Source organism: Cyanistes caeruleus, chromosome 2 (genome assembly GCF_971803275.1).
Source record: "Cyanistes caeruleus chromosome 2, bCyaCae1.hap1.1, whole genome shotgun sequence".
Classification (NCBI taxonomy): Eukaryota; Metazoa; Chordata; class Aves; order Passeriformes; family Paridae; genus Cyanistes; species Cyanistes caeruleus.
Window position 1 is genome coordinate 17,526,006 of NC_141702.1, and position 26,250 is coordinate 17,552,255.

Sequence of the window (26,250 nt, forward strand, 5' to 3'; positions counted from 1 at the left end):
AGCAAAAGTTAAATATCTACCTCTAGAATGTAGTAAAATACTTTTCATTTCAACTAGTATCAGCATGAATATTATGAATTTAATTTGCTTAGCTGCTGTGAGATGTGTTTAGGGAAATCTGCTTCCAGGTCTTTAGAAAGAGCTTTTGTCGTTTCCCATGACATGACATTACAGTAACTGGAGTTACACTCTGTGTAACATTAGAAATGGATGAATAAACATTTACCCATTAGAACTCCAGAAGGATGTAGATTTGTGGGGCAGTTTGGAGACTGTTGCTCAAGAAATTGTTTCAGTGATCCTTAGTGCAATAATGCTACTGCATTAAAAAACTTCACTGGGGTTTTCCTCTTTGGTAATACATGCATTGATGCTTCATTAATATATAAGAAGGCTGGATTAATGGGTTGATGGAAAAGAGATAAAGAAATGCTCTTATTTACATACTGACCTTGCAAACATTTTTCATATTTGCATGTGTAAAAAATTAATTCCCCAATCACCACTTCTAATATGATAGGAGGCTATCCATGAAAATAACTATTTCACTCAGGGTAATGGACTCTCCTTGAGAAGGGATTTGCCATTTTTTCTCACATCATGCATGATAAGTACTCTGAATCCTCTGGGAATCCAGGCTGGTGGTAGAAGTGGTATTTTTGTCTGCAGAAAGCACCTACAGAGAGCTCCTGACACGGTGTTAGTGCTGTCCTGTCCTGGCCACGACAAAATGCCAAGCTACTCCTATTACAGCACAAAGAAGTGGATAAGACACACAAAAGAACCTTCCATCTTCAGTTTTCCAGCTAACTCAGGGCCTTTGAGGTGTTTTTCCTGTCTTCTCATTAGTTATATATATATTATATATATGTAATACTATATTATATATAGTAATACTGTTACTATTCATACTGTTACTATTATGAGCTTCAGCTATATTACTAATAGCTGAAGGACAAATAAACAAAAGATACTTAAAAAAACATATCTATGACAAAGCAAACAATGCAGCCAGTATTAAGGAGCACTTGTGGGCAAAGCTGTTCTGAATTACTACTGGGTTTGCTATCTACTCCTTTTCAGTTCCTCACTGAACAATGACAAATCTGATAATCTGGACAACCCTGACCATATTAGGGGTCCTTCCTCATCTAAAAACAGCCTTGGAAGCAATATCAAAGACCTTTGTGTTGTGTTTTTTGCTTTCTGAGCTGAATTACTGGATTACACTGTGGTGGGAGTGTAGCAAATCACTTAACTGGAAAAGTAGAACAGTCAATGAGTATGTCTCCAGCTTTAAACTGATACATTACTCACAACATGCTGATGGCAAGCTCTTGGTAATCCAGAACCTTTCTGTTTCCTGTCCATAGGTTGCCTGAAAAATAAAGTCACATAGCTAGAGCTAGGTGACTTAACCAGAACTAAGCTCTCTGGTCCTCTCATAGTGTCCCCAGACTCTACCTTTGCTTCTATGAAGTCTCTACACTAAATGTTTCATTTTTCTTTCAAATATCTCCTTAATTATTATCTCATCTTCCAAAACCTTCCCCATGCCAGACCTGCTATGCCTCACCTTATGGATCCACTCTAAAATAACAAGCACCCCAGGGACTTACACCTTTGTCAAAACCACTGCTCTCCTGTTTCAAATCTCTGGCATCCCATCCAGTAACATCATCCCTAAATTCACTAAGATCTTTACTACTATCCATAGGTCTTCCCAGGCCTTTCTTAACCCACAGGTTTAACTTTCCTTCATTACTATAACCTATTGAGGCTTGCTACTGATGCTCTTAAGAAGCACATATGGTTAAAGTCCATTTCACTCGGCCAAGGTGTTCCTTTCTTAGGAGTCCCACCTGCAAAAGCTGAAGTGTTAGTGACTTTCCGCAAACGTAACCTTCTTGGGAATTAATCTTACATCTAAAGAGCAACAGATAAAAGAGTTGATGCAAAAGAGCATAAAATTAGGGAAAGGAATCTCTAAGTGCTGTCAGGGACAGCTCTATCTGTTTGCACTCCTCAGCAGAAGAAGGAATACTGTTCTTAAGGAGAGAAGGAGGGTAGAACGATGGGCTCATCCAGAGATCCTCTGCTGGGGATGAACCTCTGCTGGAGGCCCTGTAGGAAGGATTGCAGGAACAATGCCTGGAAGGCCCTGAACAATGGTAACTTTTGTATGCAAGATTTGGGGGCTGAGATTCTGAAGTGTTTACCATAAAACAGAGCACAGGCACCTCCTGGAAACCAGCTGACTTGCAGCAACTCATTCTCCCACAGCATTAGTCCCTTAATGAGCCTAAGTGCCAACTTTGAGTATGACTTTTAGGTAAGAACTATTGCCAGACCTTTTATTAAAAGAATTATTGTTTCAGCACTGGCAACTCTGTTAGCTTTATTATATTCTGGATGTAGTTAATATATTTTCTTCAAAGCCTGATGGAGGCAAGAAAGAGTAATTTTGAATGTTTCAGACAAATTAATGAACACTCTTCATCTTTTTGACTTAGCCTAAAGTCATAAAGCAGTTATTGACCAGTCACAGCACAACAGATAGCACAGACTTACTGTTTCTTTGCACCACTGGAGTGGCAAAAATTAGTCAGGACTTGACAGTTAATCTCACTCTTTATTCATGTTAACATTTCAGTTCACCTACACGAGTTCAGAATTTTTCAGTATTCACAGACTGCACAATTTCACAACTGATTTGAAAATATTCATATGACACAGAGAAATCTGAGGTACCTGGGTTCACAAATAAGAATGTTAAAATTTTTCAAGTACATTGTACATTGTACATTTGTGTACAATGACAAGATTCGCTCCATTATAAAAAATTGCTAAATTGCAGGAATGATCTATAAAAGTAAAAGACAAAATAACAGCATTCTATGTCTGTAAGTACTAATCCAACAGCTCTAAATTCTGTATAGCTCATACCCTGGTATTCGAGCTTTACAGGCTTCCAGAGAGATCTGCAGCTAGAATTATTGTTGATCTTTACAATATGTCTCCTGACACTGAAATAGATGTGTACTTGTATTTAATTTTAATGGCACTGAAGATGACACTTGTGTTGCTGTAATAAGTATTGTCTTCAGGACTCACAGAGCTTAAGGCTGGACCAGAGCTCCCATTTAAGTATCAGTGCTAATGCTGCTAATACTGATCCTATTAAACTGCACATAAACTGCTTTAGACAATTAAAAGATACACATCTCTTCAGTAATGGAGTTCAGTGTTCCTTTGGACTGCTGTGTCTAGGACACCACCAATATCTAGGTTGCTCTTGGAAGACAACACATTTGCCCTTACTTTTTATTCCTTTCTAGGAAATGATTGTAAATTATTTTTTCCTTAGAAAAGAGCAGCCTTCAGAAAATGGGATTGTTTGGACTGAATCTTACAGTTCTAGTGAGCTTCAGGTACTTGCCAGACACATAAACATGTTTCAGACCCTATCAAGTGAAGTGTTTGATAACATTTTAGCATCTTAAAAAGTCCAGATTTATACTAGATTTTATTGCAGTCAAAGCATCTGTAGATGGGAGATGACATTTCACTAATGCTTCTCCCACAAATCTTTAGTTTATGGACTGCATGTGCCTTCAAAGACAACAATGTCCATTGCTTAAAGAGGAAGAACATGCAAAGAGAACATGGCATACTATGTTCTCAAGCAGCTTAACCACCTCAACATTTACTTGGGAAAGAACTGCACTACTAATACCCACAGGAACCTAGTGAAAGTCTCTGTCTCATACAGAAGCATGATCTACCTCACCACTTTCTACTGTCTTAAAAGGGTAATATTTTGTATGGCTGTGAGACAGTGCCTTCAGACTCCCCACTCCCTTTGAGTGCAGACCTCAATGGGGCCTCTGCATGAACAAATAACTGAGTTATTGGGCTGGAAAAAACAGCTTTAACTTCCTCCCCTTTTTATCTTATCTGTTTTGGACCATTTCAGATGTACAAGAAAAAATGGTTGAATTAGGCATGGCCTCAGTAGTCCCACCAAAACTGTCCAAAACTGTCAGATGAAAACCAAAGCAGCAGAGAGCTATGTTGGGTGCATGTGCCACAGAAAAACCAGTATCATGGGTGGGTCAGGTTGTATTTATGGAGGCCCCAAATTTTTTATCATTATATATCAGAATGCAAAGTGTGTGTGAACTCCTCCATACCAGCTGGGCCTGCTTTTGTTTTCTTCTTAAGGTCACAGGCTTCTGAAAGATCCCCTGTTATTTATTTGAAAAGCATAGTGAAAAGAAGGAGGCTCTGAAAAACCTGATGACTTAATAGTAACAAAATAAAGCCACAAATCTGCTAAATACTTTTTTTCTCAATTGAGCAGACGTCAGTTACACTTGTGTCTCAAATCCCAGGTGATCAGAAAAATTGAAGACATCTACAGTTGCAAGCTGAAGTTTCTGACGAGATTATTTTCTGAATGTTTTGGAATGTGATTAAAAATTCCCTGTACTTGCTATCCCCCATTTTTAGTTATTAGAAAGCAGTGATAATACTGAGATGCAAAAGATCATATTCAAAGAGCCTCGTTACCTGTCAGCAGTGCTGTGTGGAATCTTTGGAGGAATGATGTAAGGGAATTGTAAATGTATGTCATACTGGGAATACTGAGACAACTGCCATCCTCTGCCTATGGGAAAGTATTTGAACATCATGTGTCAGCATCTTCTGTACCTTTTGAGGATACTGAACAAAACTGAACAAACTGCTAGTCTGGGCATTTCTAATTAGATGTGCAGCACAGATATATTCCACACAAGAGTATTTCATAGGAAACTGTGCAGCTTATTTAGCAAAACTGCCTAGTAGAGTTAGCTGATCAATACAGGTATATAGCTTAAAATAATTTGGTTGCAGTGTCTCATACCTCAAACAAAGATGCTGGGACAAAACAATTAAGAATTTAAACCAGACAAGACATTGATACCAAAAATGGAAAGGAGATGTATGAAAATCCTACCATTAGGTACAGCCATTTGAAGCCTGAGAAGTAGGAACTCCAAAACCAGTTGCATTTTTCTCTTTTATTCTTAATTTTCTGAAGTATCTAGAGGTACACATTTGTAGATGCTCAGAATTTGGTTTGTCCTGGACAAGATGATCAGCACATCCTTAAGGTGGCCAGCTGTGAACCAGAATGTGTCTTTGCCCTTATTGCCTTTAAAAGTCCAAAGTAGATCTGCAATCAGAATTTAGAAAACTTCTCTCAAACCTATATGATTCACTAGGCTGTAATTACAGGTGCAGTGGTATTGGAGCATACATCCATTCCTGTCTGGATTTTGTCTGTTCCTTTCTTCCTCTGTGGCCTAATAAAAAAGTGAGCATTCATTATGAGTCCCCTACTCTTATAAAATGGCTTGCAAAATGATCTTTTGGAACTGCCGTTTTACAAGTTAGTTTATTCCATGTTCATGTAGTTAATGCTGCATCATCTGCTAGAACAGATTAAGCAGCGTCCTGTCACCAGAACTTGGAAATGCCTGTTCTAGAAGAGCTTGAGCAGAACCACTGCTCTATGTTGCTTTCACCAGTCATAATTGCAGAGACCAACAAAAGGATCCAGAGTGCAAAGCAATCTTCCCTGCAGCCCCCAGTCTGCTGCCAGGACACTAAAAGGAATTGGTAGTTCTCCCATAGTTGCAGTTGTTCCTACCAAGTAGTTGACAATGCCTGCATGATGGTTATACTCAAGCTAGGTATTTCCCTACAGTGAAAGTGGCTTTATGTTACTTTCAGAGGCACATAAATAATCCTATAATCCAGTCTCTAGAAGGCAGAGAACCACACTGCGGGGTTTTGGTGCAAACAGGCATCTACAAATCAAAAATTTGGAGTTCCCCTGAAGGTGGTCTTGTGGGTTCCCCCCATTGTGCTGTCAGAGTGTCCCCATGCTACAGATGTAGCCCTAAGCTTCTTTGCTCAGAAAAGAGAGATTTTCCAAATATTATCGCTGACATAATTAACTCGTACAATTTATTGCATCATTATTTTGAAAACTTGGGCATGGCAGTATTTGCATAACAATGTTTTTTTCTAGAAAGAATACTTTTTATGCTTAAATAAATACCATTCTGAAAGTGTGCTTATACATTACACAGGCAACAAGAAATATGTAGCTGCCAATTTGTTCTAAACTATCAGTTCAAGGAACCAAAATTGTCTTGGACTAATTTGTTTTGAAAAAAAAAAATCCCTTTCTTTAGCCTGTAGTGTAAAATAAACTGTCATTAAAAAGACATATCTTTCCAAGTTGTCAGTTTCACTGCACTTCCATTTGAGTTGGAAGAAATCTGAAACAAACAGGGATAAAAGGTCCTTCCTGTAGGACTAAGTTGTATTTATGTAATCTACCAATTCTTTTTACTGGGCCAGAATAGTCTAGTGTAATAAGAACTGGGTTTTCTTTTAGCCTACTGGTTTTGCTCTTGCTTTGCCATTCTCTCTTGCTTTTGTAAAATGCCTGAAGATCTCCTAGCTGACAGACTTGAATCTTTGGTCTGCTGCATCTTCCTACTGATGGCTTTTTCCATCATTCCAAATTCTATATTTTGTTTAACGCAGAGCTTTTGTTCCTAGGGCCCAGTGAGATGCAGTGAGAGAAGAAAAGAAGGTAAAGAGGTAAAGACTGCTGTCTGGAGGTACCTACCTCGGTAATTTAGAGCAGAAATTTATTAAAATAGCTTAGACCTGACGCCTAAAATTTAATGGCTGAAATTTGGTGGTGTGTAATTTACTGATGTAATTTCTCTACCACTAGTTAACGATTATAAACAGAATGAAAAATGAACATGATTTTTTACCCATCCTAATGTCATGGTTTAACCCCAGCCAGCAGCCATGCACCACAAAGGTATTAGCTCGCTCCCCCACCAGCAGGGTCAGGGAGAGAATTGGAAGGGAAAAAAGTAGAACACCTGTGGGTTAAGGTGAAGACAGTTCAACAGATAAAACAAAAGTTGCCCACATAAGCAAAGCAAAACAAGGAATGAATTCAGAGCTTCCCAAGGGCAGGCAGGTGTTCAGCCATCCCCAGGAGAGCAGGGCCCCATCACATATAACAGTGATTTGGAAGACAATCACCATCACTCTGAATTCTCCCCCTTCCTCCTTCTACCCCTCATTTTACAAATGATGAGCATGATGCCCCATGGTCTGGAATATTCCTTTGGTCACTAGAGTCACCTCTCCCAGCTGTATCTCCTCCCAACATTCCTCACCAGTACAGCAGAATGAAAACATAAAAGGCCCTGGCTCAGTGTAAGCCCTGCTCAGCAATAACAAGAACATCTCTATATTATTAGCCCTGTGTTCAGCAAAAATCCAAAACAAAGCTCCATACTTAGCCACTGTGATGAAAATTAATTCTACCCCAGCCAAACCCAGCACACTTAAGGACCATAAATATTGTATTCCTAAAATGTTCCTAGGTATCCTCAGGAAGATCAGATCAAATTGTGGGAATCCCTCAGAGGTGATGCAGTACTCCCTACACCTCTGGAATTAATGTCATAGGTTGAACCACATTCAAAACTCAAGATTTCTTGCATTTGAGATGCTCTTATCCTCAGGAGAAGGAAATAGGGACATAAAAATAAGGAAAGAAAAATCCTTTTTCAGTTAAAGAACACCAATAATACAAGCATGCTTATGGAAACATCTGAGGTTGGAGAAGAGAACATAGGACTGTCCAGGGAAGAAGTCAGGCTGTGACTTCTAATCATGGGAGCACAGGGAACTGTTTAGAAATGAAGATTTCTATTCCTGTCATTAAATAAAAAACTCTGCAAGTATGAAAGAGGAAAAAAGACCTTGTAAGTGAAATGCATTGAAAAAATTAGTCACTTTGTGGCCTATAACCAAATATTTGAAAGAAAAAGCAAGTGAGTTTTGCACTATTACCAATTGATTAAGAAATCTCACTCCTTGTAAACAAAAGGTGAGGAATAAATTCAGGATCTACTGATCTGCTACAATGATAGTCCCAAATATTAGCCATTTCTTCCTATGTCTGATAAGAGAACTCCAGCTAAAGCATTTTCTGTGATTAAAACAACAGGGTGAGTAAAAAATGGGATTGAAACTGGATTTTGTTTTCTTCCTCAGCCTTCTCCAGAACCTGCTTGAGGAAATGCACAAGACTGCCTATCTGTCTGTGTGTGAAAACTGACAGGGTAAACAGGCTAATCAGCTCCAACCATGCCTTTTGCAATCAGAATCTCCTGAGGATTGCACACTCTTTTTCCACCCTGTTTCTTTTGAAATTAAGCACTCAAATTACACAGACAATCTGCATTGAATTAGTGACAACTCTGAGCAAGCACCAATCCAACCAATTTAGGTAAATCTGTTTGTCAGCTTTGTTTTTTAAATCTCTGCATTAACACATGTGCCCCTTGCAGCATTGCCTGGGGCTGCTCTCTTAGTTTCTTAGGCTCTTTGGAAGAGTATGCCCACAACATTGGCATATTGAAGCAAGAAGTTGTTTAGCTCTAATTGTTTCAATACCAGCATTCAAATCCTGACCTCTTTCTTTCCCAAACAGCAGAACCTGATAACTCACAAAATACCATGGTACCTCAACAGTATTTGTCATGAGCAGGAACTGTGAATCTTTACAGCCAGGACTTTTACCTAGAGGAGGACACTTGCCCAGAATGAGAGATGTGGGGAGCAGCAATATTTCCTTGCAGGGGCTCCATCCTCACCACCTGGCATCCTAACATTTGGCCACATCTCTTGCATGGCTGTGCCACATGTTGCTGAGGGACAAGCTTTGCAGGGCCATTACATACAAGGTGTGGTCCCCCTGGTAAGCTCTACTGAAATACCAGATTTATCAGGTTTAGTATAATCATGATCTGGCAGAATTTGCCTTCTGTGCCAAAAGATTTGAGGTGGTTCTCCTGCAAATAAAATGTGTCTTGGAATACACATAAATTTGGAGGTTACTTTTGTGTTAGTATTTTTGTATTTATTGAGTTTTCATGTCTCCATTCTGTATTCTTAATTAGGGATGTTAAACACCATCCTATTAAGATTTAGGTGGATCTACACAAGAGAGCAGGAATGCCTCAGGTGTCTCCCACAATCATGCTTCAAGGACCCGTGCTCTATCTGTGTACAAAATTGTGTTGCATCCTGAACAATGCAGTCCTGGCCTTGAATGTTCCCATACAGAGATGTGCTGGAGTGCACAAAAAGGTCCACATCTGCTCTTCCAGTGTAGGGAAATCGAAGCTTACAGGCTTGAAGCTGTCTGCAAACAGGTCAAGTCAACAGGGTTCAAAGCAAGCCACAGGGCTGCCTGCTCTCCTTGCTGGCTTGGCCATAAGCATATCTTGCCTGTCAGTATAAACTTTGCTCCATTGTTTCTCTATTCCTGATTAACTCAGGTCCCTTTTCAGTGAACTGGGACATGAAGTTCCTCTTCAGAAGTAGCCAGATTGTAGAGAGAGAGCCTGGGTAGTAATGAAGCAGCAGTCAAGGTGATCTGGTGAGTGAGGGCTGCTGCAATGCTTGGCCATCCTTGAGACAACAGCTCTCAGCAACCAGCAGTGTGATTTTTAGTTTATTAATCAACTCAGGGACACATAAAAGCAAAGTATACCAAGAATTAGAGAGCTTTATTTCATCAGAGATTTTTCCTATATTATAATTATAATGATTCTGTGAAATAATTTAAACTTGAAATAGAATTCTCTTTCAACAAGGTTTGACTATCTATGTAATAACATTTATTTTGACTGACTCCAGGTGACAATGCTGTAGGGCCATCACGGTAGGTGGAAGGGTATTTCTGTACTCTGCTACTCTATTTTACTTATTTTTTTTTTATTTTTACTTAATTTTTATTTTTAGTTATTTTACTTGTTGTGGTTGGAGTGATACATTGAATAAAGTGAACAATTGAACGAAGATGTATATATTTCATTATTACTCAAAAATCTGAGTACACAGAGATAAAGAAAACATGTCAGCTTGTGAATGGCAAAATGTATCCTTTTCTTACTCACTTTTTTCCAACAAAGAATCACAGCTCTCCTCAATGAAAAGCTCTATGAGCAACTCATAGTAAACCAGTAAAAGCTACAGACATGTCCTACCTGCTTTTATATATGTATCTTAGGAAACAAACTTGCAGCAAAATGACTTCATGGGCTAGCAATCTGTCAACATGCTTAGCAGGCATCCCATGAGGAATTTTATGGGACATAACAGATGCCCCTGCCACCAATTCTTCAGTGTCAGCCACACTAGCAAGATGAAAGCTGTAGAAGGCTTCCCTACCTGTACTGCTTTCATCTGTTGCAGGTATATATCCCTTAGAAAAGAATTCAGAAAACAGCAAAACTGAGTCATGCTGAAGAACTGCTTCTGTTAAGACTACATATGAGAAGCATTCTTCAGCCAAGATGCCACATATATTAAAATGGTTATATACAGGGGCTGGTGATAGCTGCCCATTTGTGAGAATGAGACAATGTATTACTTTCCCAAAAGTAGGCAGACTGCTTATTACATTCAACTTGCTGCCTGTTTCTTGTGGCAGTGCCAGTGACAAAGAAAATTGCCTGGGCTTGAGCCATATTGGAACAAGAAATGAGGTAAACAATGACATTAAAAAGTAATTCTCTGCAATGGCTTTTCTTTATAGTAAGTCATTTTAATATACTATTCTGCACATGTAAATTATGTGGTATAGTCATAAAAGGCTCTTGCCTTGAATTACTTGTATTATTTTCTGGACTTTTCAGGCTGTTAGTATAACCGGTATATAGTCAAAGTGGCAAGGCACAGTTATTTTAGTAGATTGATAAATCAGTCAAGTAAAAGACCCTGAGGTTTTGAAGCTTTTGGTGTAACCAGCTTCACAGTACAGGGTATGGTGGATTTTCATATTACTAGAAAGATACATTCTAAAGTAAAATACATACAGTCAATTTGAATGCAGCATGAGCTGAAATCCAAGCAAGTCAAGAAAGGCATCGTAACTTAAGAAAGCATATCCTCTGCAACAGAGGAAGTGGGTCTGAAGCCTTTTGCCCCTGGCATAGTACAAACCCTGGCAGCTGAGAAGACTGGTGGGAGAGCCTCGGTGAGCGCACTCACTTCCATAACTAGCTGACAGACCACAGCCAAAAAGGAGGAATTAAGCACCTAAATCTAAAATTGGACTTTTGGCACACAAGTTCAAAACAACGTGGTTCTTGAAGACCTACCTGCACACCAGACTTTTTTGCTTTAAATAGAGTAGGTTCATCTAATCAAGTGAAAATAATCAGTAACCAATATTTATGCCATCTTATGACTGCATTCTCAACTCACTGCTCCTGCCTAAACTTAATTAAGAAAGTCAGTAAAGAAATGTCATTGATTACAACCTTAAAGCAATCATTATACTTGATATCTTTGAAAATATACAGTTGCTAATATGAGATCAAGAATCATCATAAAATAAGCAACAGCTATTAATTCTTTTTAAAATGTTGGGCCAGAGTTCAAGGAGTATGTACTGGCCCAGCTGTTTCTTTATTTCCCTCCTCAGACTGAGTCAAAGCTATTATACTGTCTATCTCTGATGAAAAAACTAAACACAGCTTCATCTACCTTCCTATGCTTCTCCCTGCCAAAACAGCTACAGGCAAGGCTGGGAGAGCAAAGCACCAATGGCTCCACCAGCCTGCCTGATTGACCACTCCCTCCAATGAGAAATTAACGAAGCCATAGTTGAGAAAATGGGAGAAATTCTCTCTCACCTTCCCCTTCCCAAGCCCCTGGTGTAAAAGAAGTATTAGGGTGGCCTGAGACTCACTGAAGTAGCAGTGCATCTGGCAATTCAGCCTAACATTTGTAATTGGACTCATGACTCTCTCTTCATGCCTGAGAGCAACACACTTTGCCATTTGTGCAGTCATCTACTCTAGTCCAAAGGGGTAGATAAATCAACGGTCTGGAAAATAAGGCTTCATGCCTGTTTTATATTCATCTTGCATAGGTATAAATGACTGCACAAGTGCCAAATGATAAAGCATCAGATCTACATAGGTGTTAAATAAACAGAAAATAGTCCCCACTTTATTTCCAAGTATAATCAGTTTGATTGAGTAGAGGAAACTTCAGTACAGCTCATGGCTAATACATGAATAGTAATACATGAAAACAAACAACACTTCTAACACAAAATACATACATTTCTATAATATCTGAGGTCAATAATAGCTGGGACAGATGTAATTTGTATTAATAATAAAATTCTACAAATATTGAATGCTTTTGGTTTTTTTATGCAGCTGTTAGAATATAGTATGAGTTACTAAAATAGTTAATTGAATTATAACACCATGATTACATTACATGACAGCCATGTACTTACTTGTCAGTCAGCTGTAACTTGTGTTAATAAGATTCACGGAGCTCATTATCTTTTGTAGACTGTTAATTTCTGAAAAAAGACCTGTGAACAGAAAAGATGTTGCCTTGTTAAACAAATGCCAGATTGTTATTGAACACTCCATGGGAATCACGAAAAAAATAATTTCCACAAAGAACCTGAAATTATTTGGCTGACCTTTATGATTTCTACCCCCTAAAACACAGACAAAACTGGGAAAGGGAAATCTCAAGATCCAAGTAGTACTAAAACCCTTTCAGGCTTTTAAGAGGTTGAGGAATAACTACTCTAGGAAACTGTCTACACTTTACACAGACTTTTATTTCTTGATGAATGACACCCACCTTGATAATCACAGAACCACAGAATGGCTAAGGAGTCTCCTCCCTGCTCAAATAAGGTCATCCCAGAGCACATTGTACAGGATTACATCCAGACTGTTCTTGAATATCTCCAGGCAGGGAAACTCCACAGCCCCTCTGGGCATCCTGTTCCAGTGTTCCAGTGCTCATTCATTCGCACAGGGACAATAACCCTGTCTCAACTCCATGTCCATCCAGTAATACAAATGAAGTGCCTTAAAAAAATCCCATACAGTTCAGATCATTATTATATACATCCCTGAACAATAAACTTCCATTTTCTGCCTTCCTCTGCACAACAGACAAACAGCATTCATCACATTTACAAATTTATGTACTGGATGACATAAGTTCAAAAATCTCAGTACATCACTGAAGAACTTCAGAAATTATTGAACACATGATCTACAGCCCATGGTATTGAGGAAAAAAAGTGGTTCCTAAGACTCTGACCTTAGGAAATAGCTTTCTGCTCCAGTATCTGCCAATCATTTCAACACTGAGCACCTAAAGGACACTTCAGTTTCTAAAGTTCATCATAATACTAGTTTCCCAGTATTATAATGCACTTTAGAGCACTCCACACAGCATACAGTCTTGTGACTAATTCTCACTGCATCTGAGGAAGGAAATCAACTTATGGAATTATATTATTTCCTTCACTTTTCTTCCCTTCCTTACATGTGATCTAAAGTATTTGGTAATTCAATATATGACAAAAGTATTTCTTCAGGATACATATTTGGGTATGAGTGTTTATTACATTCTTTTTAACTTCTTTTCAAGAATATCAGAAAGTTTCATCTTTAAGATTTTATTTTGAACATGAAATCCCCTATAGTGTGTCATTTACACACACTTAGCAATCTTCATTTTGAAATTATTCAGGTCCCAGTACTCTTTTTGAAAAGTTGCTGAAAATTATGGATATGTTATGATTATGAAATTTCTGCATTTCCAGGACCAATTTTATCATCTTTTATCATATTTTGGTGTTGTTCAATTGTTTTGTTTGATTCAATTTAATTTTTCTCTCTTTAATCTTAGAAATGGGGGTTTTTCTTGTACTTGGTCTGCAAAATTAGGGCTTCTCATTTTTCCCCTGTAAGATTTCACCACATTTCCCTGCCACAGGCTCACAGGGTGGTCAATCTCAGTTTTTTAGGATGGCCCATCAGATTGCACCAAACACAAAGAGCAGACCCTGACTTTGGCCACAATCTCTCCTTCAACCAGTGCTGCTTGTCTGCAGCATTGCTTTAGTCACTACTGCAATAATAAATCAGCATTGGCCCCAGAACCTTTCTCTGTAGGACATGTCTGTTTTCTGACAGAGCTCCTTTTCAGTACAGTCCACTGAAGACTAACCTAAACAGTTCTTTGTTACAACTCTTACATTAAACCTATTCACCCTCAATTAAACTGCTTAATCTTAATCTTCATCTTAATCTGTTTTGCTCTGAAGCAACACAATATGAAACAAAACCCACTAAATTTTATTGAGATCTAGTGGCACCCAGTCAGAATGCCATCCCATTCACAATATTTCCCATTGGCAGAAATTTTGTTATGTCTAAGACTAGTGTCTCATCCCTAAATTCATAGAAAACTATCCACTGGTCTCGCCTAGTGAAGAATCACCTGCTGGGTTCAAGCAGTTTCCCAGTGCCTGCTAACATCTGTAATAAGAATTACTGCAAAGTAATACAGCACATTATGATACTCTCACCTAACTTCAAAGTCTGGGGTCTTTTCCTCAGGATGTGCATTTCCATATATTGGTTTTGTGTCATTTCAAGAATTATCATTCTGAACTCCATATGTCTTTCTACAGAAGATTATTTTACATAAATTTCTGACTGTAAAAACGCATGTAAAAGATGCTCAGGGGAAGCTTCAGTCTGAAATGCTCTTACATGGCAATTTCTAACTGAGTTTAGGACTGGTAAATTTTGCATCCTTCAATGTGCTTTTCTAAAAGTTTTTTTTTTTCACAAACTAACTATAACTTTATCAAGACCTTTATAAATTAATGGAATTGCAAAGTATACACTTCAGCTTCAAATAATTCACAAACCCTTCTACATTTTTGACTGTTATATGTGTCTCTTGGTAAGAAACATCTCTGTCAAAACAAAGAGCACAGTACCCTTCACACTGAAATGCAATTTCAGAGTTTTCTTCTCATGACTTAGTGAAAACTAAGAAGACATCAAGTGTCTCAGAAGAAGAAGTTATTATAAATAGGGATGAGTGCCTTCCTTCTGTTTGCACTTGGTACAAACAGAAATTTAAACACTGTTGACATGATAGACATTTGGGACAGTGGTTGGATTGTTTCACAGAATCCCAGAATGGGTCAGGTTGGAAAGGACCACAGTGGGTCATATTGTCCAAACTCTCTGCTCCAGCAGGGCCATCCTGGAGCACAGGGCTCGGATTGTGCCCAGATGGTTCTTGAGTATCTTCAGTGAGGGAGACTCCACAACCTATTTGGGCAATCTGTTCCAGTGCTTGGTCACACCAATAGTAAAGAAGTTCTTCATATTTAGGTGGATCTCCCTGTGCATAAGTTTCTGCTTGTTGCCTCTTGTCTTTTCTATTTCAAGAATGTTTCAGAAAAAATTGCCTGGTTTTGCCTAATATCAATATTTTCAGTATTTGGCGAAGTTAAATTTTGATTGAAAGCAGGCCCTGACTATAACAAAAAAATAATATTAGTAATGGGTTTATATACCTAATATAACTAATTTAGAGTGCCAGTCTGAAAATACATAGTGTTAAATGCAGTAAAATGGAGAAAAATAATTTCAAATAAGTCAGCACTTCAAATACATTCTTTAAAACCTCTTGCCTTAGTCTGCACACATCTTTCCTAGTCAGCCTTCTGGAACAGCATGTGTAAGAAATATTTATAAATCTAAGAAACAATCTTTATTTGTAAAAAGAAAGTTATACTAAATTAATTCTATATCTCAATTTTAACACACTAAATTGAAACAATGTCAAGTAAAAGAGTTTTCAGTGTCAAATAGCCAATTCCTCCTCCTCTTTTATATTATCTATTTTTAATTGACACTAAGAGTATTATTTGCCTCATATAACAGTAAGACCTTGTGTATATTTTTCTTTTTAGAGGAAAACAGAAAATTTAATATTTATTATTTCAGAAATAGCTCAACTTTGCTATATTTCCTTTACAAATTCTTAGGTGCTTCAGGGGTATTTAGTCAGGTCACTGTAACAATCCATCCCAAGTCAGGTCATCAAGTTGCCTGGCAACCATATTCAGGATTGATAAAGGCAAACTACCTTGCCTTTTTTTTTTTGCCTCCCCTTTAAAATCAATATGACAAGCTTGATATTGGTGATGTGAGATTAGCTGAGAAAATGCATGAAATTGCTCAAGAAGTGCATTGCTCAAGATATTCAATTTCGAAGGCTAAACCCAAGCACATCAGTCTAACATAAAGTATTATATACAGAGATGTTATTTCATTTAGTACATATGCTTTCTCTCAACACATGCTTTTGTCCTTTTTTATCTTTTTTTTGGTTAGTTGGTTGGTTGGCTGACGTTGTTGTTTACTTGGTTGGCTGCTTGCTTGGTTGGATGTTTTTTCAGTTTGTTTTGCTAGGGGTTTTTTGGGTGGCAGGGACTGTTTCATCCATAACAGAGCTCAGTATTTCCTAATAGTATCATTATGATGTTTTGTCCTCAGTAGCAATTTTAGCATCATTATGAGGATAAATTCATTGTAGATTGGGTTAAGGTAGCCTGAATGTACTATTATTTGCTTTCAAGAATTCAAGAAACATTTTCTGAATGCAGCAAAATTCAGTTTTAATACTGTTTATTCATTAATCCACATTCACTTTTCAGCCATGGAGCTTTCTGCTTCCCCCAGTCAGTTTCTAAGGGTTTGATCAGTGTTTTCATTCAATGCTGATGTCTTCCTCCTTACTTCAAGTCTCCCCAATCTCTGAACTATTTTCCACGGAGCATACAGCATACCACTCAAAGATGCTTAAAAATTCCACAAACCCTGTTGCTAATTTGGAATTATTTATGTCTTCACTTGAAACAAATATTGCTGTTTCAGCAGTCCAATGTGCATCATTTTGGGCACCACCAGAGTCAGAAATAAATCAGGATCTAAGTTGAAGTCCTTGCCCTAGTTCCAGTTAATCACAGTGTCAGCCACCTACCTCTAATCAAGAAACTGGTATGAAAGGGCATCTTCTGTTGCCTTTCTATCTAATGAGACTCACCCTTGAATATCTTTGCTCCCCAAATCAAGGTGGAGATGTTTTAAACTGGTTTTCTATCAGAAAAATAGCAGGGAATAATGACGTGCATGAATTGTAAAAGAATAAGAAAACTGAAGTGTGGCAGGAAAAGATTGCATTAAGTCAGGATTTATTACAAAAATTTCAGTATTATGGGATACTGTAGAAAGGAAAAAGAAGGGCAATACAATTTCGATTTTAACAAAACTGAGTCATGGTAGCTAGACATTGGCTGAATTTCCCTGCATTGATCATGTAGGCTGTTTATGTGTGAGCTATGGACTGCTTAACACTTGATTGGAAGATTGGTTATCTTGATCATCATGCCTTTTGTTCTGTTTTCTGGTGTGAGAAATGAAACTTGTAAGACAGGACATGAACTAAAGACAAGGGATGAATAGTGAAGTCCTCATTTTCAATATACTGTTACTCAAGTCTACAGGTAAAGATGAGTGTAGATGCACTCCTAATATTTTGTGTGAAAAACAAAACTGTTGTGAAAGCTTTGGCAGTTAGCAAATAGGCATAAATACAGCACATATTTGGCCATTTATATTCCAAATAAATATTCAGAAAAGTTTTGCTAAGGGTTTGAGAAGCTGAGCTGAACCCGAAGCTTCACTATAGGTACTTTGGATAGAAAAGTATATTTGTTTATGTTCTGATAGGAGCTATGCCTCTATCTGGCTGTTGTCTACTTTCACATTTCCTTTGCCTTCAGAGAGAAAAACAGCAGTTTTTTCAAAATTCTGTCAGAGTGTAGCCACCCATGCAGAAAAACTGATTTCTAGGCTATTTCATTTTGCAAACTGTGTGGAAAAAAGCCAACCATCACTCACTGTCCCCTCTCCTGCCCAAGCCTCCAGGAGGCCCTTTTCAGGTCCTTCTGTCTGGCTTCTGTAACCAGAGCTTCCAAGAGAAACAAATTTGCTCTCATAAGCTGAGGACTCCCTTCTCAGAATCCTGTCTAATGGAACTTAGATTCTTCTGCTAGCACTGATTTACAGTCAACAGAGTAAAAAATTAATCACATAGAGAATTAATAAAATAAAACAAAGAGTCCTAGTTAGGACTGAAATTTCTAGTGTAACAAAAGCAGGACATGGTCAGCATTCTAGCATTTTAGCATTATATATTCTGGACATTTCAGTAAATGTACTTTTGTAGTAAGAGATAAAACCCTTGAATTACATTTACGGTAAAGGACCATTATTATTATTATTATTATTATTATTATTATTATTATTATCATCATCATCATCATCATTATTATTATCATTATCATTATCTTTTTTTTTTTTTTTTTTGTTCAAGCAAGAATAAAACATGCTAGACACCACTTTTTGATGCAGAATTGCTTTGTAAATGTGTTCAAACTCAGAAAAATTTACCCTACAAAGTGTTTAATCTGCTGAGTTTAAGTGATTTAGCTAGAATTGCCTCCTTATGTGAAAAGCACAACTACTAAATATAAAATGCTGGTGAACTTTGAAGATCAGAAGTTGCTTTCACATCTCCACTCACTAGAAATACAGAGGAAAATCTCTCTAGAACCTTGGAAAAAAAAGGAAAAAGTAAAAAAGAAGAAGATATTATAATCATGTTTTTTTCTTGTCACCATTCTTCTGAATACATCTATTCACATTTTAACATTTGGAACTCATTCATGTGACAAATTGAGTACATCAAAGAATTTTCTGCAATTATTGTTTCATAAAACAAAATTAAATTGAAACTTTCTAATCAACCACTCCTCTTTTTAGAAACTACACAAAAAGGGAAAAAATATATAAAGCCACAACTAAAGAGGGGAGAATACTGCCAAACTAGTCTAATGCCGTTGATATTGGTGACTGAGATTGAAACCTTTTATCAAAGACGATGGTGAAAACCATGAGTTATAATCTCAGCTTTTCCTTTGATCTTTCATCCAGGTAAAGAATTTTTTGAGAGTCTTACAATAATCACTGTGAGTGAGAACATTCAGTTTCTACTAAGTGCAGAAATACGGGTCTTGGGTTTGTTTTTTTTTTTTAAATGCCTAAAATACAAGGGGAAAAAAAAGACCCATAGCAGTAGTAAGATTACATCCGACGAGTCACTCAGTTCTGAATAATGTCGCCAGTGAACTACTTAGAGACACAGTGAACTTGCATTTCTACAGAACATATTACCCTTTAAACATTATATCCAAGACTCACATTGCAAAGGGAAGTTTTATCAGCTTTCCATTTAATTCTGCCTTGTGCTATTAAGTCAAAATGCAGTGATATCAGTGGCATTTTATGGTAAGTTAATAAGTATAGATAAAATCTTCTATAAATATTCATTACATCTCATTATTGCAAATTAATGAGCAAGATTCTGAAATTAAGGTTAGTCTAATTTGGAGATATGTATCACTTTTCCTACATATGAGACATAAGAAATAAATTATTCTCTAAAGCAAAGTTCTAGTTTACTCCAAGGGTGGCCCAGAAAGATTGACAGCATATTGAAAATGGGATAACCTGATTGACTGGGAAGCAAAGACAGAACTGCTGCTTGGCTTTAGGTATGATAAACAGCATCCACAACATTCATTTTTTAATAGTTGGATCATTTCTTATGTTCCTGTGTCTTATACTCAAAATGTTCTGCAGTGGTATCATGGCTGAATCCCTGCCCTTTGCAGCAGTGGCTCAGAGGGCATGGCTGAGGTCGTGGATGGTATTTTTCACATTAGTTAGCTTTGAGAGAGTCATTTAGCTCACTTTTGGATCAACCCTGTCAGCATTTTTCAGGAGAGGCCACAAGTCACCAGCTTTTTGAAAGTACCCAGACTTCCCCATCTTGCCTGTGGGATGCAGCACCTTGTGTCTGATCTAGGTGCCCTCCACCTACATCTCTACATTTGCAGTGATGTCAAATGACTTGTTCTGATGCTGTGAAAGAACTCGGAGATGATCAGAATTCAAAATGAATGTTGGTGGTCTGCAAGGACAAAATTGACTCCTAATGGTATTTTTGCAGGACTACACAACTGAGTTGCTTAGAGAGATTCAATACAAATACTGCATGGATGCCAGTATCTGCATATGTCCTTCAGAGAGGGCTGTCCTTAGATGATGGATCCAGACTCCTCACAGAGATATTCATTGATAGAAGAATGGGCAATGGACATAAGCTGCAACAAAATAAATCAGAATTATATATCATGAAAAGAAACCCTTCAGTACAATTGAGTAAAGTACCGGAACAAGTTACCAAGAAAAATTGTGGAACAAAATCATAGAATTCTAGAATCAGTAAGGTTGGAAAAGACCTCCAATATCCTTCAGTCCCTCAAACCTTTGATCAAACACTACCTTGTCAACTAAACCATAGCATGTGTCACATTGAGTAGGTTTTTTTGACCGTGTCCAGGGATGGTGATATCACCACCTCCTTGGGTAGCCCTCGCCGAAAGTTGACAACCCTTTCAATGAAGAAATTATTCCTGATGTCCATCCTGAACCTCCCTTGGCACAGCTTGAGGCTCTGTTCTGTCACTGGTGGACTGGGAGAAGAGGCTGACACTTACCTGATTACAGCCTCCTTTCAGGCAGTAGTAGAGTGACAAGATCTCCTCTGAACTCCCTTTTTCTCCAAGCTAAACAACCCCAGCTCTCCCAGCTGTGTCTCATATGACTTATTCTCTAGACCTTTCACCATCTCTGCTGCCCTTCTCTGGACATGCTCCAGAAACTCAGTGTCTTCCCTGTAATGAAGGGACCAAATCTAGACACAGGATTTGAATGCCAAGTGCAGGGGACAATCCAATTAGAATCCAATTCCCTGGTGCTACTGGCCAAGCTATTGCTGACTCAGGCCAAGTGCCACTGGCCTTCTTGGCCACCTGGGCACTGCTGGCTCATGTCCAGCTGCTGATGACCAGCACCCCTAGGTCCTTTCCCACCAGGCAGCTTTTCAGATGCTCTGCCCACAGCCTGTGGCACTGCCTGGAGTTGTTGTGACCCAAGGACAGCACCCAGCCCTTGACTGTGTTGAACTTCACACCACTGACTTCAGCCCATCAATTCAGCCTGTCCAGATCCCTCTGCAGAGCCCTCCTACTCTCAAACAGATCAAGTCCCACACAAATCTCTGACTCAAAGATACTAAAGACTCAGGTGGAAAAATCCTGAGCAATATAAATGAAATTGTCCCTGTTTGGAGCAGGATGTGGAACCACGTGTCATCCAGAAATCTCTTCCAACCTAAATTATCCCAAGAACTGTGACAGTTCAGCTTTATAAATCAAAGGTCAGTCCTCCAAAAGTGGGATGTCTTAAATTGACACCTTTGATTGAGAAACTTCTTAGCTGTTTAAAAAACTCTGAACAAATGAAAACAAAAAAAGGAGGAACTGGGGCTATGGGGAGGAGAGACTTCTAATTTAGGTAGAAATGCTGCAAACACCAGGCCAGTCTGAATAAAAGAATATTACACCTTTTTTTTTTTTTTTTAGAATAAAATTATAGTGCAGATTCCTTAATGGGCAGTTGGACCCTCAATAATAGTTGCACCATGGTCTCTAATTTCAGGGCTACTGCAGGACCCCAAGACCAGGAGAAAGGAATGTTCAGCATTTCAGAGTACTATCACTGAAATTAATAAATGTACATTTTGCACCTGAAGCAGAGTGCTTCAGGTTCAGGAAACTCAGCACTTAAGCTCATCATGCTCCCTCTGGAAGATACAAAGCTGTTCTTCCCATTTCAGAGTTTGCCATGGACTAACTCTTTTCTGTTTAACTGGTTTTGCCTTCTTGCCTGATTCTGCCACTCTGGCAGTGGCTTTTCTCCATATTCTCGTTCCAGCCACTGCTTTTGTGTGGACACATCAGTTTTCTGTAACCTCTGCAATCTGAGAGGAATAAAATGTAGTTTTCTCCATTTTATGGACCCCTCACATATACTATTTTCAAAGCTCAGACAGAAATATTTCTCTTGCCGTCTTGCTTAATACTATCTTTATTTCTTCTGTCTTTACATTTTGATTTTATACTAGTATTTAAGTCCAAAGTCTTCTCCCAATTAATATCTAAATCACAAATGAAACTACTTTTCCCTCAAAATAACAAAATAAATTTACAGTATTGCAAGGACTCCTACACTTGATAAAATTATAAACATTTTCACTCATTTATCTGAAATACAAATATGGAAATAGAATTTGACTCGCACTTTAGGAATGTGTTTTACCTTTGTCATGCTATCAGAAAGATGTGGGCTTTAAAAAATGAGATTCATATGAAAGTGTCCATTTAAACCCTGGAAACTAGATTCTGTGACCTCTGTTGATAGGATTTTTGCCTGATTAATGAAAGAAAAAAAAAGACTGAAATATTTTGGTCATATTAATATCAGCACAAGAGGTACATTCATTCCATCCTCTGTTGTCAGTGGATGCACAGACAAACCTTTGTTAGATGGTACCCATCCTCCCTTCATATGGGTGATACAAATCACATCTTTCTCATGGGAAAAAAACTCTTCAGTGCTCTTTCAAAAAGAAAAGTCTAATACATTTTGGAGGACTTTCTTCCCTTTTTTATGGATACTGCTGGTCAAGAAAGAAATATAACTTAGGACACAGAACAGTTTGAGTGTGTAAACTTGTGGTGCCATACAATATGTCTTAATATTGCAGGTTTAATACTAACTGTGCCCCAGTAATTTAATAATTCTGTGGGAAGACTTCTGGGTTATAGAGGATATTTGTCTTGTGATTTCTTTGTGGCAAATCAGAAATTACAGCAGTGCTCAAAGGAATAGAAATCTTAGAAACTCATGACCTTCACTGAAACCCCTTTCGTCACTTGTCAGTTCTTTAAGGGGCAATTTAATTGTAGCTCTTTGGCGGTGACAAGGTAAGTGCTGGCATTTTGGCACTGTCATTCATTAACCTCATGCAATGTCAGCAGCACTGCCTCAGACATGTCACCATTTCCCCAGTGATGGCAAGCCAACTTTTAGGACATATGTTATTTCAGAGATGCCTACTAGACAGGTCTGCATGCTTCACATTCTTTTGTATGGCATCATTTGTATATTGTTTATGCAGTTAAATAGCTTCAAGACTAAAATCAACTTGTTTCAATCCAGGAAAATAAAATCTGCCATGTGACATGAACAGAAAAATACCTAAATGATTTATCTTGCTCAGACGTTAAAAATAAAACAAACAAACAAACCCCCCAAACAAAACAAATGAGATTAAAAAAACCAAAAAAATCAACAGAAAAAAAATCTAAAATACCTTCAGCATAACCTACAAGGAAAAAAAAAAGAATTATTTTCACTATAACTGAAGGTTAAATAATACTCTTTCACATGTAAATTTCTTAAAGCAGAATTAAATAAATAAAATGTCAGGTTTCAAAGTACAAAATGAACATTATAAATATTATTTACTTTGTATTTCATATTTCTGAATGTTTGTGGGAACCTAAGCTACTAATATTAAATAGGTTGGGGAGATTTGATGCTGACAATTATTTGCTGATAACAACAGTTGCCAATCCCTAGAAAAACAGTATATATCTGCCCACACCTTTTCCCTGTTATTTTATTTGGACTTCACAGTGACTGGTGTTTCTGTGCCTCATAAACTGGTGTCTCCTAAACTGATACTATTATGATATAATTATTGTAATGTAACACACATGATTTTATATTTAATTATTATATATTTAATATATTATTTATAATAACAGCAATAATCATAAAAACTTGATTTTCACTTTGCAAATTCACAGGAGAATCAAGGATCAGTCAAAAATAGAGTAGATGTTATGCTAAATCATGGATGACTCAACATGGAAACTCTTGAATTTAGATTTGAAACCCCAGAAATTTAAATAATTTGGGTCTATTTACCCTTTAAATTAAAAAAAAAAAAAAAATCTAGATCCAGGTTGAAGCTGGATGTCAAAGTGTTCCTTTGTTTCCACTTTATGCAAAAGCCTAGTCTGATTAGTCTAGAGCTTGAACCAGCATAACCAGCACTCAATTATGTCCAGTTCCTGAAGCCAGATAGTGAGAAATCAATACTTGGAGTTCATTGCTTTTTTAAAAAAAATTTCAAAAATATTCTTTGCTATAGCCAAAATGAAAGGGCTTACTACTGTCACTGAAAAAAAACCTCTCCAAACAACAGATATCAAGGAGCAGCTGAGGAGAATGTTGGAAGAATTTCTACCAAGAACAACATACAACTTTTTACAAGTATTGATCATACCAATGTTATTTTTATGAGAAAAGAAAAAAAGCAAATCAAAGCAAAGCAAAGCAAAGCAAGAAAGGAAGAAAGAAAGGAAGAAAGAAAGAAAGAAGTTATTTATTAAAATCAGCTGTTTCCTGTGAATAAAGCACTTCAATGACTTACTCCTATTAGTTCTACTATTGACTTTAATAGAAACATGTAAGTGAAAGCAAGGGCATTGCTTAGAGTGTACGAGACAGGTGTGTAAATGGAATGACTGAAACTTGGGGCAGATGAAGCAATAAATGAGTTGCAGAACAGTGCTGAGAGCCAAACCAGACATTCCACTCACTGTTACAGTGCACCTGTTAAGAAGCAGTGATCATTTCCAGACACTGCACTGGATGCAGTGGCACACAGCATTGTTTTGCAAGTGAAATTCTGCCCGTGTTAAATGGACGTGTTAAATGCAGAGTGGCATCAGCAGGAAAGCAGCAATGCCTGTAGCAGGGACTGTTCCAGTCAAAGAAGTGTTGCTAGGTGTAAAGAGAAAAATGAAAAGAGCACAACACATCCAATTAGAGAGCTGGGATTCTGTTGGGTGAAAGCAATCCCACAGTGCTGCAGCAGGCAGTTTGAGTCCTGTTTTCCAAGAGCAGCACTGCATCACCGAGCTGCGGCTCAGCCCCGCGCTGAGAGCGGCACTTTGCCAGGAGGGCCTGCTGCACGCTCACTCCCGTCACACTAATTGATCCAACAGTCTTGGCTACAGCAGTTTAAGAGAATTTAGATTCTCTCTGGATTTTGCTCTCCCTTCCCCCAGGGCTGGCAATACAGATGAGTGATTTCCTTTCGTCATACACAGAGATTTAGAAACACAGCATTAATTGCGCTCCTGAGAATTTCCAGTTTGATGAACAAAAAATTGAACCAAAGCAAAAGCAAGTGCAGGAATGACTGGATTGAAAGATTACGATGAATCCCTGAGTGTTGGGGCCCCTTTTATCAGTTGTCCTGACACCTTTCAGGAGCTAAACTACTTCTCACATATTTAGCACAGCATTATATAATTATAAGATTTTTCTACTCATAAATTGAAGACATTTCTTTCACTGCAAAAATAACTAAAACCAAATTCTCAGTAGAAGAAGTAAGTTACAAATGTAAGAAATTAATAGGCAAAGCTGCTCCTAAACTATCTTGATGCCTTTTCTTCCAAGTAAAATGTCACTTTCTTCTCTACCTTACATTTATATTGGTCCCCACTTCCATGCTATCCCACTTAAGGGGCTTCTCAGATGATCAGTCCTCAGGTAACAAAGCACCAGATGGCTTTTATCAAGTCCTTTCCTCCCCTGAATGGCAAAAATGTGATACTACTGGCCCTTGCGAGCCAAGCAGGTCAACGGGAGGGCAGAACTGACTTATTACCTTTACTTTATACAAATTTAGCTAAAAAGGTGTGAGAATCTAAATGAGATGGTGTTATGCCTGGGAAATCTGGCAGGGCAGGAAAACAATGGACAGAAAGCCTTGCTCTATCTGCTCCTCTCAATCAGCCCTATCAACCTTGCTTTGCTTCTGTCCTGGGAAGATCTTGAAAAATTTAGCAAACATTAATTAATTATCCAGGCATGCCTTCAAGAAAATAGAAATCTGTACTAACTCCAAGACAAGCAGAAACCAGAAACAGATGTGAATTTTGTACCCTTCATTTCACCAGAATTAAGTGCTTGACTGGTCAGAAGAAGGGGTGAAATTTCTTTCCAGATTCCAGTGTGTGACTGCTCATATTTAGGTTTTGCCTGAAGAGAGGAGTCTCTACTCATTTGACCTGCTGCAGCACGTTTCTGAGGGGGAGCTGACAGATGTGACACAGGACCTGCGTAAGTCTCATGTGTCTTGGAGCAGCCCATGCCATCTCAAAATGTACCAGGC

At 38.0% G+C, this 26,250-nt stretch overlaps 1 long non-coding RNA gene across 2 annotated transcripts in view; it reads right to left on the reverse strand.

The window, feature by feature from the left end:
• Positions 1–26,250, reverse strand: part of LOC147654646 (uncharacterized) — an 837,032-nt gene that overhangs the window by 41,307 nt on the left and 769,475 nt on the right. The window contains exon 2 of one of the 2 annotated variants that reach the window (XR_015282794.1): positions 12,416–12,496. This is a non-coding gene — a long non-coding RNA (uncharacterized LOC147654646). Of the gene's footprint in view, positions 1–12,415; positions 12,501–26,250 lie in introns of those variants that run through there. The other variant, XR_015282795.1, reaches the window with a different exon arrangement.